An 11,856-nucleotide genomic window follows, 5' to 3' on the forward strand; every position below is an offset into this window, starting at 1 on the left:
AATATCCTCAAAATAAAGTTTAAAATATCCTTTATATATTTGGTGATTAATTAATATCAATTAATACCATTCCTCTTTGGAAAAAAATAACTTTGGTTGGAATAATAGAGACCTGAAATTGCCAATTACTACCAGAAGGTGCAAATCCAGGAAGTGAATAAATGGTTGTTACAGAAAAAACAGGAAACTGGTAAACCTGAGACCTCAAATTAAGCCTTGTGAGAAAACACTTACTCTGTATTTATAACCTAAATATATTCTAGATACATGACCATTGTATAATTTTGTTTATGAATCCATCATACTAATCTCCAAATACTAAGCCTAGGCCAGTGCCTGTTCACAAATAAGTTTTTATCAATTTGCTGCAAATTGAGAAAAATAAGAATTGGACAATAGATTTTTCATAACATAAAAATTCTTATTTTAAGGAACAGATTTTTATCCTTAAATTTCCCAAACAAAGTTTTTAAAATTATTCTATTCTTCAAAACCTTTTTGAAATGTTTAGTTGTCTGTGAAACTCAAAAGGTAAGGCTTGCAAATCTAGTGCAAAGAGTAGAAATGAAGAACTCTGAGAACTTAGAGTCTAGTCATTTTCTATATGTAACCAAAGACCTAAACACCTCTCTCTGCTATAAATATTATATATATGGGCACTGATTAATTGTTAAACTACATAGATGGACATGGAAAAGAGAATGATCATTTGTTATTGCACACTGACAATTTGAATCACTTCAGGAAGTTGGGTAGTTAAGTGCCACAGGTTATAGCAAACTATTCAAGTTTGGAGAGAAGAAATAATTTTTTCCTATTAATCTTTTATCCACTTGCATCTAATTAAACTTTCATTAGTTAGGTTTAATTATCATTTATTGCTCTCATGGGTAAAGGAAATGCCTATTTTTTTGCGTAGAAGGACAGCCAATTTGCTCCCTATAAAAGACAATTTGTTTTGGCAGTGACTTGCATATATTTCTCTTTGCTTATGCTTTTAAGAACAAGATTCAGAGAATCAAACAAAAGGATATGGCATAAAGTCCTCCCCAAATGAAAGAGACAACTATGTATTTTAACCTCCTCTATGTGAATATTACAATAGCTCATTGGTGATGAATAATTATTTGGAAGGGATGCATTTCATTTATATAAACACTGTATAAGGTAAAGAGGACCTTCCATGGAGACTCTCGAGATGAGAGACCGTGAATGACTTCGACTATCTCCAGCTCCTCGGCCAGGGCACCTTCGCCAAAGTCATCCTGGTGCGGCCGCTGCTGGGCCATGAAGATCCTGCGGAAGGAGTTGAGCCTCGCTGGGGATGAAGTCGCCCACAGTCACCGAGAGCCGGTCCTCCAAAACGCCAGGCCCCCATTCCTCACTGCGCTGACGTGTGCCTTCCAGACCCGCGGCCCCCTGTGCTTTGGGTTGGGGGGCGCCAACCGTGGGAGCTGTTCTTCCCCCCTGTCACGGAGCGCGTCTCAGAGGAGCCCCCGCTTTTATGGCGCAGAGATCGCCTGGGCCCTGGAGTATCTGTACTCCAGGGATGTGGTGTACACGACATCAGCTGGAAAACCTCATGCTGGACAAGTTGGCCACATCAAGGTCGCTGACTTTGCTCTGTGCACAGAGGGCATCGTGATGGGACCCCCATGAAAACCTTCTGCAGGAACCGAATATCTGGCATCTAGGACAGCTCCGGCTGGGCCTGGACTGGTGGGAGCTGGGCTGTCCTGTACGAGATGGAGTTCCGGTGCCAGCCCTGCTACAGCCAGGATCCCAGCCCGTCTTTGAGCTCAGCCTCATGGAGGAGATCTGCTCCCCGAGCAGGCTCTGCCCCGAGGCCAAGTCCCTGCTGGCTGGGCAGCTTACAAAGGACCCCAAGTAGAGGCTCGGCCGGGGGCCCAGCGCTGCCCAGGAGGTCATGGAGCACAGGTTCTTCCTCAGCATCAACCAGCAGGATGTGGTACAGGAGACGCTCCCGCCACCCTTCAAACCTCGGTCACATCTGAGGTCCACACTAGGGGCTTCGATGATGAGTTCTCTGCCCAGGCCATCACAGTCACACCCCGGGCGCTATGACAGCCGGGGCTCTCTGGACCTGGACCAGCCGGCTCACTTCCCCAGTTCTCCTACTTGGCCAGCATCCGCGAGGGAGCAGTGCCGCCTGCTCACCCACCTCCACCGCCACCACAAACATGCCTCCCTGCCACCCACCCGGGGGTGGGGGTGGGGGTGCTTTGTCTTTTTTTTGGGGGGGGGGGTCTTGCATCCCTCACCCCTTCACCCCCATTTCTAGTTTTTTCTTCAGCCCTCTGCAAACTCCCCTCGTAGACCCAGGGGCCTTGTCTTAAGGATCCTGTCCTGCACTATTTTTGCGCCCAGATTAGGACTGGGAAGACTCCACCGCCTTTGGGCAGTTGGGAAGATTTTGGGTTTTGATCAACACAAGCCTGCCTGAATATGTGGCTGGGCGCCCCCAGCTGTGCTCCGTGCTGTGCTGCCCTCAGAGATGTGGACAGCGCTCTGGGGCTGCCTTGCATGCCTGCCAGGAGCTCCGAGTGGCCTGTCCAGCCCCCTCCCCACACAGCAGCAGAAAAGCAATAATGCCCAGGGCCAGGCGGGGCCTCTGGGAGCTGCAGGAGCAGAGGTCTAGGGCTCCCTCAGTGGACTGGGGTGAATAACCTGGTGGGGAACCTGGAGTGGCCAAGGGGATGGGTGCTGCCTCTCTTGGCCCCATGCTGCTCTTCTGACCTTTGGATGAGGCAGGAGGAACATTTGAGGCCCAGCCTTCCCACCCCCAAGCCCGGTGCCTTACCAGGGCTTCCTTCCAGCCAGCCTTACCTCTGCTGGACTCTGGGCTTGGCCCTGGCCCCTCTCAGGATGGTGGCCAGGATTGCCCCTTCTCTCTGCCTGGGGTGGAGGGATGCCAGCCTAGGCTGTTAGACATCTCCATGAGACAGTATTGGGCCCAATGAACTTGGGTTGAGGAGGGGAAGAGAATGGGTGTCTCTGGTAGGTACTGGGGTGGGGCCTCTGAGAAGGGAGGCTCCCCCTCCTCTTCCAGCCCCAGCTTCTGCAGCCTGAGGGGAGCATGTGTCAGTGCTATGGGCACTCCTGTGCATGTGTGCCTTGGACTGTGTGCTGTTGGTGTCCTTGTGCATCTGAGACAGTGTACATGGTGTGTGTGTGTGTGTGTGTGTGTGTGTGTGCTGGGTATGTGTGTACGAGGGCAAGTGTGTCCCAGCCTCCAGTGAGTGGTGTGTATGTGTGGGCTCAGGCCCCTGCCCTGACCCCAGCATTTCATCCCAGGGGGAGGGGTGCTGGCCTAGCGGGAGAGCCACATGTGAGGTCTCTCCCCCTTCCCCACCAATACCTCCAGATGTTTGGAATGTAATGTTTGTGGTCTCCTCACCTTCTGTACTAGGTAGTTCACAGAGAGACATCTGGGGGGGGGGTGTTGGTTTGGGGGTGGGAGGTCTCTTTTCCTTTTTTTGTGTGTATGTCATTTATCTGACAGTTCTCCCTCTTCCTCACTGGCCTTTCCCTGTTCCTCATATTTGTACAGTACAAGCAATAAAGACTAGTTTCAGACTGGGGGAAAAATAGTTACCAGAGGATCCAGCAATCCCTCTTCTAGGTATGTACTCAAAAAAACTATAAAACATTTATTTGCAAAAGATATATGAACCCTTATGATTATTGCAGCATTATTCATGGTGGCCAAGACATGGAGACAACCAAAGTGTCCTCTGATACAGGATTGGATAAAGAAGATGCCATACTTATATACAATGGAATACACTCACCCATAAGAAAAGATGAAATGCTGCTATTGCAACAACATGGATGGACCTTAAGGAGATTTTGCTGAGCAAACTAAGTCAGTCAGAGGAAACTAAGAACCATATGGTTTCAGTCATTTGTTGGATATAAAACTGAAATTCATATCTATAGGCAACAATATGGTGGATATCAGAGGGAAGGGGTTAGAGAGATAGTTAAGGGTAAAAGGGGCCAAATATATGGTGACAGAGATGATTTAACTTTATACAGATCATAGAAATATACTCTTAAACCTATGTGCTCCTATTACTCACTGTTACTCCAATAAATTTAATAAAAAGAGAGTTAAACATTTAATGAGACCTGTTGCAACTTCTAACATTTAGAGATTATCAACATGGAATCTTTATGACAACCCTCCCTGAAAATCACTTTCTGCTGGCAGAGTTAAAAAACATGTATCTTATGCTTCTGAATTATTTTTGTAAGAGATTTTCATATCCAACTTAGTAGAACACCCAAATACAATGCAATAAATGATGAATTCCCTGGTTGGCAACATTGAGATTTTTCATCTCTAATTCTGTTATCCTATGGTTATAATGTCCTTTGAATTATGTATATACACTCTCAATTAAATTAAAACATTTTTAATAAATTATGTTTAGGATGTGGAAACAGTGAATCTATTCTGAGTTAATATGATATTCTCTGTGGATCGCAACCCTTTTGGCGGTTGAATGACCCTTTCACAGGGGTCACCTAAGACCATCCTGCATATCAGATATTTACATTATGATTCATAACAGTAGCAACATTACAGTTATGAAGTAGCAACGAAAATAATTTTATGGTTGGGTCACAACATGAGGAACTGTATTTAAAGGGCCAGAAGGTTGAGAACCACTGGCTTAAGGAAAAAAAGGGGCCCTGTACACCTTCCTCTGTCATATGATTTTGAGGGACTACTAGCTTGAAAGTGGAAGTTCTTTTTACCTATCAATAATTTCACAAATAAGCAACAAGAAAACTAGTCCAGATACCTCAGAAGTAGTAATTGTCTATAAATCTACATTGTTCAATTGTTCTAAAAGTTGACATAGGAAAAAATCTCCACTAAAGCATATTATTTCTGCCTTGAAAGTCTGTGGCAAAAATTACCACACATGTGATAGCCACCTTACTGTGATAGCCACGATTAGGGACGTTTACTCTGTTCTGCAAAAAGGAAAAAGAAAAATAGAAGAAGAAGAATGCAGGTTATACTTTTTTTTTCTTTTTAGTTTTAATTAATTTCAAACTTACAGAAAAAGTTGCAAGAATATTACCAAGAACTTTTTTTCCTAAACTCTTTGGGAATAAATTGCTAACATCATGTTGCCATATCATCAAATACTTGGATTCACATTTCCTACCAAAAAGGGGAATTCCTGTGTAATCCCAATAGAACCACCAAAGTCAGAAAATAAATATTGATACATCACTGCTGTATAAACTACAAACCTGGTCAGTATTTGCCAACAGTGTCAATAATTTCCTTCATTGCGAAATAATCGAGTCCAGGGTCATGCATTGAATTTAGTCATCATGTTTTTTAGACTCCTGCAATTTCTAAGTTTCCTAGTCTTTCCTTGACTTTTATGATGTCTGAAGAGTACACATTATTTTGTATAATGCCCCTCAGTTGTTTTTTTCTCATGCTTTCTCATGATTGGATTTAGCTTATGTACCTTTGGCAGAGATGTCACAGAAATAATGCTCAGAGCATTCTATCAGGTGGCACATCATTTAGATTCTTCACATTAGTGATATTGATAACTGGCTATTTGATTGAAGTGGTGATTGCCTATTTTTCCACTGTAAAGCTGTCCTTTCCACATATATATTTAATAAGTATTTCATGAAGAGCTAGTTTGAAAGATAGAAATATTTTATTCCCTGTCTAAATTTCACTAGCTTTATCATACATTAATGTTTCTCGGCTGATTTACTTTTTTATGTGATAATTGTCAAATGGTGATTTTTTTTTTTACTACTACTGTTCTTTTTATATTTATTAATTGGCATTCCTCTGAAAGGAGAAGTGTATTTATTTATTTATTTCAGTGTGGATTTCTGTTTTTCTTAATTATTTATTACTATCATTATTCATTTTGTTGCTTACATGTCCAGATTTACCCAGTGTGAACATCTTAAAGCCGACTACTGAGTTAATTTTTTTTTTATTTCAGTTTTTGTTTTGATATACTCCCCTTATTCTTTAAGCAAATCCTTGATTTCTGATACAACAACATGTTCCAGAATCATCTTGTTCTTTCCCTAACCCAGGCCTGGAGTCAGCCATTTCTACAAGGAGTTCTTGTTCCTTTTAGTACAGAATACTATTTAGAAACCAGAATCTATGATCTTATTACAGTCACTAGTGGCCCGGTGCATGAAATTAGTGCAAGGGAGTGGCAGGGGGAAAGGTGTCCCTTAGACCAGGTTGCACCCTCTCCAATCTGGAACCCCTTGGGGGATGTCCAACCTAAACTGGCAGTTGGATATCCCTCTCACAATCTAGGACTGCTGGCTCCTAATTGCTCATCTGCCTGCCTGCCTGATTGCCCTAACTGCTCCCCTGTTGGCCTGATTGATGCCTAACTGCTCCCTTGCTGGCCCAATCATCCCCAACTGCCCTCCCCTGCCAGCCTGGTGGCCCCCAACTGCCCTTCCCTGCTGGCCATCTTGTGGTGACCATCTTGTGATGATGTGAGGGCGTCGCGTGAGGGTGCGAGGACCACCTAGGCTTTTATTAGTATAGATTGTCATTGGGGTGTTGCTCTTCTCAGGTCATACAAGTCAATAAAGCTACAAAATACACACACACACACACACACACACACATGCACACATATTTTTATACCCATTTTACTTCTGTATCTCTATTAAAAACCATATGGTTTCACACTAATACCTCCAATTTCAGATCTTTCTGTGTAGATTAAAAACCACAAATTCATATTAACTTCTCTTATTCATACTTATACCTCAAAAGCCTATTCTAATCCAATACCAAAAGTACATTTTAGTTTCCTCCTTTTTCTATATTTTTAGCCCCCTCTTCAGATGTTTATCCATAGTGTACACTTACTGTTGGATTGATGTCCACTTTACGTAATCAATTCCCCAATGTCACAGCTGCCATACCTTCTGCACAGGCACCTCCTCACCCTATTTGGGTTCCAACTGCACCCAGGATGTCCTCTCATCACTTTCTTCCTTCCCCGAGGTCCTTGCTTGTTCTGTTGCTATTACATGCTCTCCTCACAACACACATGCAGAGTCTCTGAGGCACTTCCTTCCAGATGCCCTTCACTCCATTTGAGTTACAACACTCAGAGATGTGCCGTCTCCCCATAGATGACTCAGACCACATGATAGTTTTAGACTGAGTGTTAGGAGAGAGGGAGATAGGGATAGAAAGATAGAAAGGAGGGAGAAAGGGGAGAAAAGAGAATGAAGTGAGGAAGGATGAAAAAGAGTAGTACATGAAAGAAGGAAATCAGAAAGTAAGGCAAGAAGGAAGCTATGTAATTATTTAAACTTTCAGGGCATATCTATCTTCTTGTTATAGGTATGAGTGTGGACACTTAACCCACATGCAATTGTAGGTGCTCATTTTTTACCTCTTCAACAACAACATTTAACTAAAGATTGCTGAAAACAGTAACCATGCCAAAAAGATGGTGATTTTATAACGAAGTACAAAGTGTGTGGCAGAAGGAATTAAACTGCTCAATGATCTTTGAGTTACTTTAGTCTATATAATTACTGCACCCATGGGGGAGAAATAGATAGGTATAGGAGTATGAAGAAAGGTTTCAGAGAATTTTATATTGTCAGGAATTAGCTATGTGGTTTGTCTGTTTGCTTGTTTCCAGAAAACAAATATCAGAAAGGCAGAAAGAGGATTACACAGTACAAGATTATTATCATTCTAGTTTTGGTTTGTAGGTTTATTATCATTCCATTGCCCATGGTAAACTCTGATACATAGTAGAGAGTAACTCTTAAAATCACAGCCTAAATTGAGTGCATTGGCAATGATGACAAGTCACATCCATCAACTGCCTCTGAAGATCCTGGACTGAATGAAAAATTTACATATTTTCATTTTCAAATTCTCATGTACTTGGATCAAATTTCTCACATTTTAGGCAAATATGGACAATGTTTTTGCAAGTCAATATTTATGATGCTAATCCTGTATCAAAATGACTCTAAATGATCATATTTGGCAACATATTATATGTAAAAAGCTCAGAATTAAGTGCAAATATAATTACTGTGCCAAAGAAGGGAAAATATCCAAGAGTTGTTAGTTTATGCTTTTCAAAAATGCACAGATAACAGACAAACACACACCACAATGATATGCAGTAATTAGTGTCTTATACTTTGGCAAGCATTCTTTAAAGGAAATATATATTTTCATAGGAACACTTTTTGTCTATATTTACAAAGAGGGTTATTTCTATATGTGGGCCACTTTGAATTAAGTTCTCTATTATTTTAATAACTAGAGGCCTGATGCACGAAATTCATGAACTCAGGGGGAGGTCCCTCAGCCTGGTCTGCACCCTCTCGCAGTCTGGGAGCCCTCGGGCGATGTCAGTCAGACATCCTTAGCACTGCCACGGAAGCGGGAGAGGCTCCCACCACCACCACTGCGCTCGCCAGCCATGATCCCAGCTTCTGGCTGAGCAGCCCTCCCCCTGTGGGAGCACACTGACCACCAGGAGGCAGCTCCTGCGTTGAGCATCTGCCCCTGGTGGTCAGTGCACGTCATTGTGACTGGTCGTTCTGCTGTTCGGTTGATTTGCATATTAGCCTTTTATTATATAGAATTCTAAAATAGAAATAGTCTTATTAAGTATACAATCTCCTATTGAATTGAAAACACCTACCCTTCCCATAACATATTTAATAAATGATTATAAGATTAATAGGGAAAATTATTATTGTCAAATATTAAAAATATAATATTCTTAACCACATATATACACACCTCAATGTCCACTAAGAGCAGCCTATCATCGGCTTGCCCCATGCAGTCTACAAATAACAGAAAATCAAGGAAGCACAGCAGAGGTGCCAGGAAAGCTAAATTAACCTACATATTATAGAGCTTAGAGGGAATGACAGTTATTTGTATTTAATTATGTTTAACTCAAGTCAATATTCATTACAAAGATTTTTATAGCAAGACTTCCTTCTCAATTGACAAAATATCCACTTTGATTAATTAAAATATGTTTAGTTGAATAATATCTTCAGATATATTTGCTGTATTTTTTGAGTGGTTGCACTTGGAGGAATCCTTCTTTTTGACTTCAAATGTATGATGTCTAATAATGTAGCAGAGAAGTTTAAGATGTTTGATTTTTTTGATTAAATAATTTGTAAGTGAGCTGTTTTTTTCTGCCTATTTTGATATGAGGTTTTTGTGTTTATCCTAGGAAATCATGTAATATATTTGAATATGTGTCCTTATATAATTGAAATATTTCTAAAGTGTGTTTCTAAATTGTATATTTTGGTAATGTTATATACAGGTATATTTTTCATTTAAAATGATACTATTTTAAATTCTATTGTAAAGTGAAGAATTGTTTTCCATATAAAATGGTTATTTTCATGTCCTATGTATTTGTTCTTTGGTATATTTTTAAGGTGGTATGTGCATGAGTGTGTGTGTATGTATGTTGGCAACATGAATAAATTTCGTGGGTTTTCTTAGTAATAGAATCACTTCTTAGGAAAAGATCTGCTGCGTCAATATGTTGATAAGACAACTGAAGTAGAAAGTGAGATTTCTCTAAAGGTATCATTGAGTATGGTAGCCTGCCTTTTAAGGAGTTTTGCAATGATCTCAGACTCCTGATATTGGCATCTTTGTGTATATATGGTTTTGTGTATGTGTGAGTGTGTGTGTGTGTGTGTGTGTGTGTGTGTGTGTGTGTGTGTATTTCCTCCATTGCTTTTAATGGAGTAATTTCTGTCCAATTCTTATATTTGACAAAAAAGTTTTTGGGATGGAATTTTCTTCAAAAGTGACGGGATGCCACTTACAAAATGATTGTAACTTCCCTCTTGCATACCCTTGCTCTGTCTTTTTTCTCTTGTTCTGATGTGAGGCAAGCTGCTGTGCTATGGAGAAGTCAACATGTCAAGGAACTGTGGGCAGCCTCCAGACAACAGCTAATGGAGAATTAAACCTGCCAACAACCACATAACTGAACTTAGAAGTGAATCCTTCCCCAGTTAAGTGTTCAGATGATTTCAGTCTTAACTAAAATCTTGATTGTAGCCAGTGAGAAAGCTTGAAACAGAAGACCCATGTAAATTGAACCAAGATTCCTGACCTACAGAAGTTGTGTGATAATAAATATTGTTTTAAGCCACTGCTGTTGGGGGTAATTTGTAATAACTAATACATTGAGTTAGAATATATAAATTGTTCTCTGATAAGTTGTGGTCTTCTAGTATAAGGACTTTTGTTTTCATTAGTGGGTGAAGAATAGTTAAAGGCCAGAGATAAATAGTTACAAAAGTGCCAAATATGGCTTTTACTCAGAGGGAGATTTTGTAAGAAGAATCCAGGTGCCTAATGAAAATTATTAGGGAATACCACAATGTAATATACAATGTAAAGTATCTTCCTAATTTTTGAATAAAATATTCGGTAAAATCTACATTACTGACAAGTTTATTATTGAATTGCATGTCTACGGAAGGAACGTGATAATGTGTTGTGAGTAATGTAAGGGTGAGCACGGGGGATGGGAAACCTTGGGGGGAGTTTTAGGAAGCCAGTGACAATAGTGTTGCTCCTTGTTTATTCAAAGTTAAGTTTAAGTCTTTGTTAATTGCCTAAATAATTTTGCTCCAATGAAGTTAAATTGCAGACATGTTTATTTTGTAGGAAAAGCCTATTGGATGATGTTTATGAACCCAGATTACTAATTGTCAAAATCAGTGACCAGGACAACATCTAATATTACTAAACTGAACATTTGGGAAGAAATATAAACTAGGAAACATATATATGTTTTGTGTTCATAATTTGCTCAACATTTTTCAAGAGAACCTTATCTAATAAAGAAGGATTCTGCAAATTAACTGTCACACTGTAACAGTCAAGATGGCTGCACCCACAGCGGAGGCAGGGATTCCTTAACACAGATGGCTGCGCCCACAATGGAGGCCGAGTTCCTGAAACGAGCCTTAACGAGCAATCAGCAGGGACCTGAGGCTGTGTGGTGCTGGGCCGGGGCAGGGGGACTGAAGTAGAAAGTGAGATTTCTCTGAAGGCATCATTCAGTATGGTAGACTGCCTTTTAAGGAGTTTTGCAATGATCTCAGACTCCTGATATTGGCATCTTTGTGTATATATGGTTTTTTGTGTGTGTATGTGTGTGTGTGTGTGTGTATCTCCTGCCTGGTGGGGCTTGACAGGGGACCTCAGACCGCGCCCCCTCACCCCACCCTGGCACTGGGCCAGGGGACCTGAGGCTGTGCTACATGCCCCGGCGCCGGCCGTGGGACCTGAGGTGCACCCCCCGCCCAGCAGGGCTTGACAGGGGACCTCAGGGCAAGCCTCCTACCCTGGTGCTGGGCTGGAGGACCTGAGGCTGTGCCTCCCCCCCTATGTGGGGCTTAATGAGGGACCTCAGGCCGTGCCCCCCACCTGCGGGGCTTGACCGGGAACTTCAAGGCATGCCCCCTTCCCAAGCCCAGGCTGGGGGACCTCACGCTGTGGCCCCCATCCAGCAGGTATTGATGGGGGTGGGGCAAGCTGGGTCTGGATCTAGCCCAATGAGGGTGGAGCCGGCTGGGTCTGGGTCTCGGGCAATTTTGAGGCAAACATGGGTGGGTGGGGACTTGACTCAGGTTCCTGTGGCGTGCCCCAGATTCTGATAGGAAGAAGATTTTTATATACATTTTACTAATTTTCTTTTATCTCTGACACTTCTATTATAAAGAAAGGGAAAATAGCAATATTAAAATATTTCCTCTAATTAA

At 41.7% G+C, this 11,856-nt stretch overlaps 1 pseudogene; it reads left to right on the forward strand.

Annotated features, from left to right (window-relative positions):
- Positions 1-886: 886 nt before the first annotated feature.
- On the forward strand, positions 887-2,445 carry LOC118668013 (annotated as a pseudogene).
- The last annotated feature ends 9,411 nt before the right edge of the window (positions 2,446-11,856 follow it).

This window comes from Myotis myotis, unplaced genomic scaffold (genome assembly GCF_014108235.1).
Source record: "Myotis myotis isolate mMyoMyo1 unplaced genomic scaffold, mMyoMyo1.p scaffold_m19_p_1, whole genome shotgun sequence".
NCBI classification, from domain to species: Eukaryota; Metazoa; Chordata; class Mammalia; order Chiroptera; family Vespertilionidae; genus Myotis; species Myotis myotis.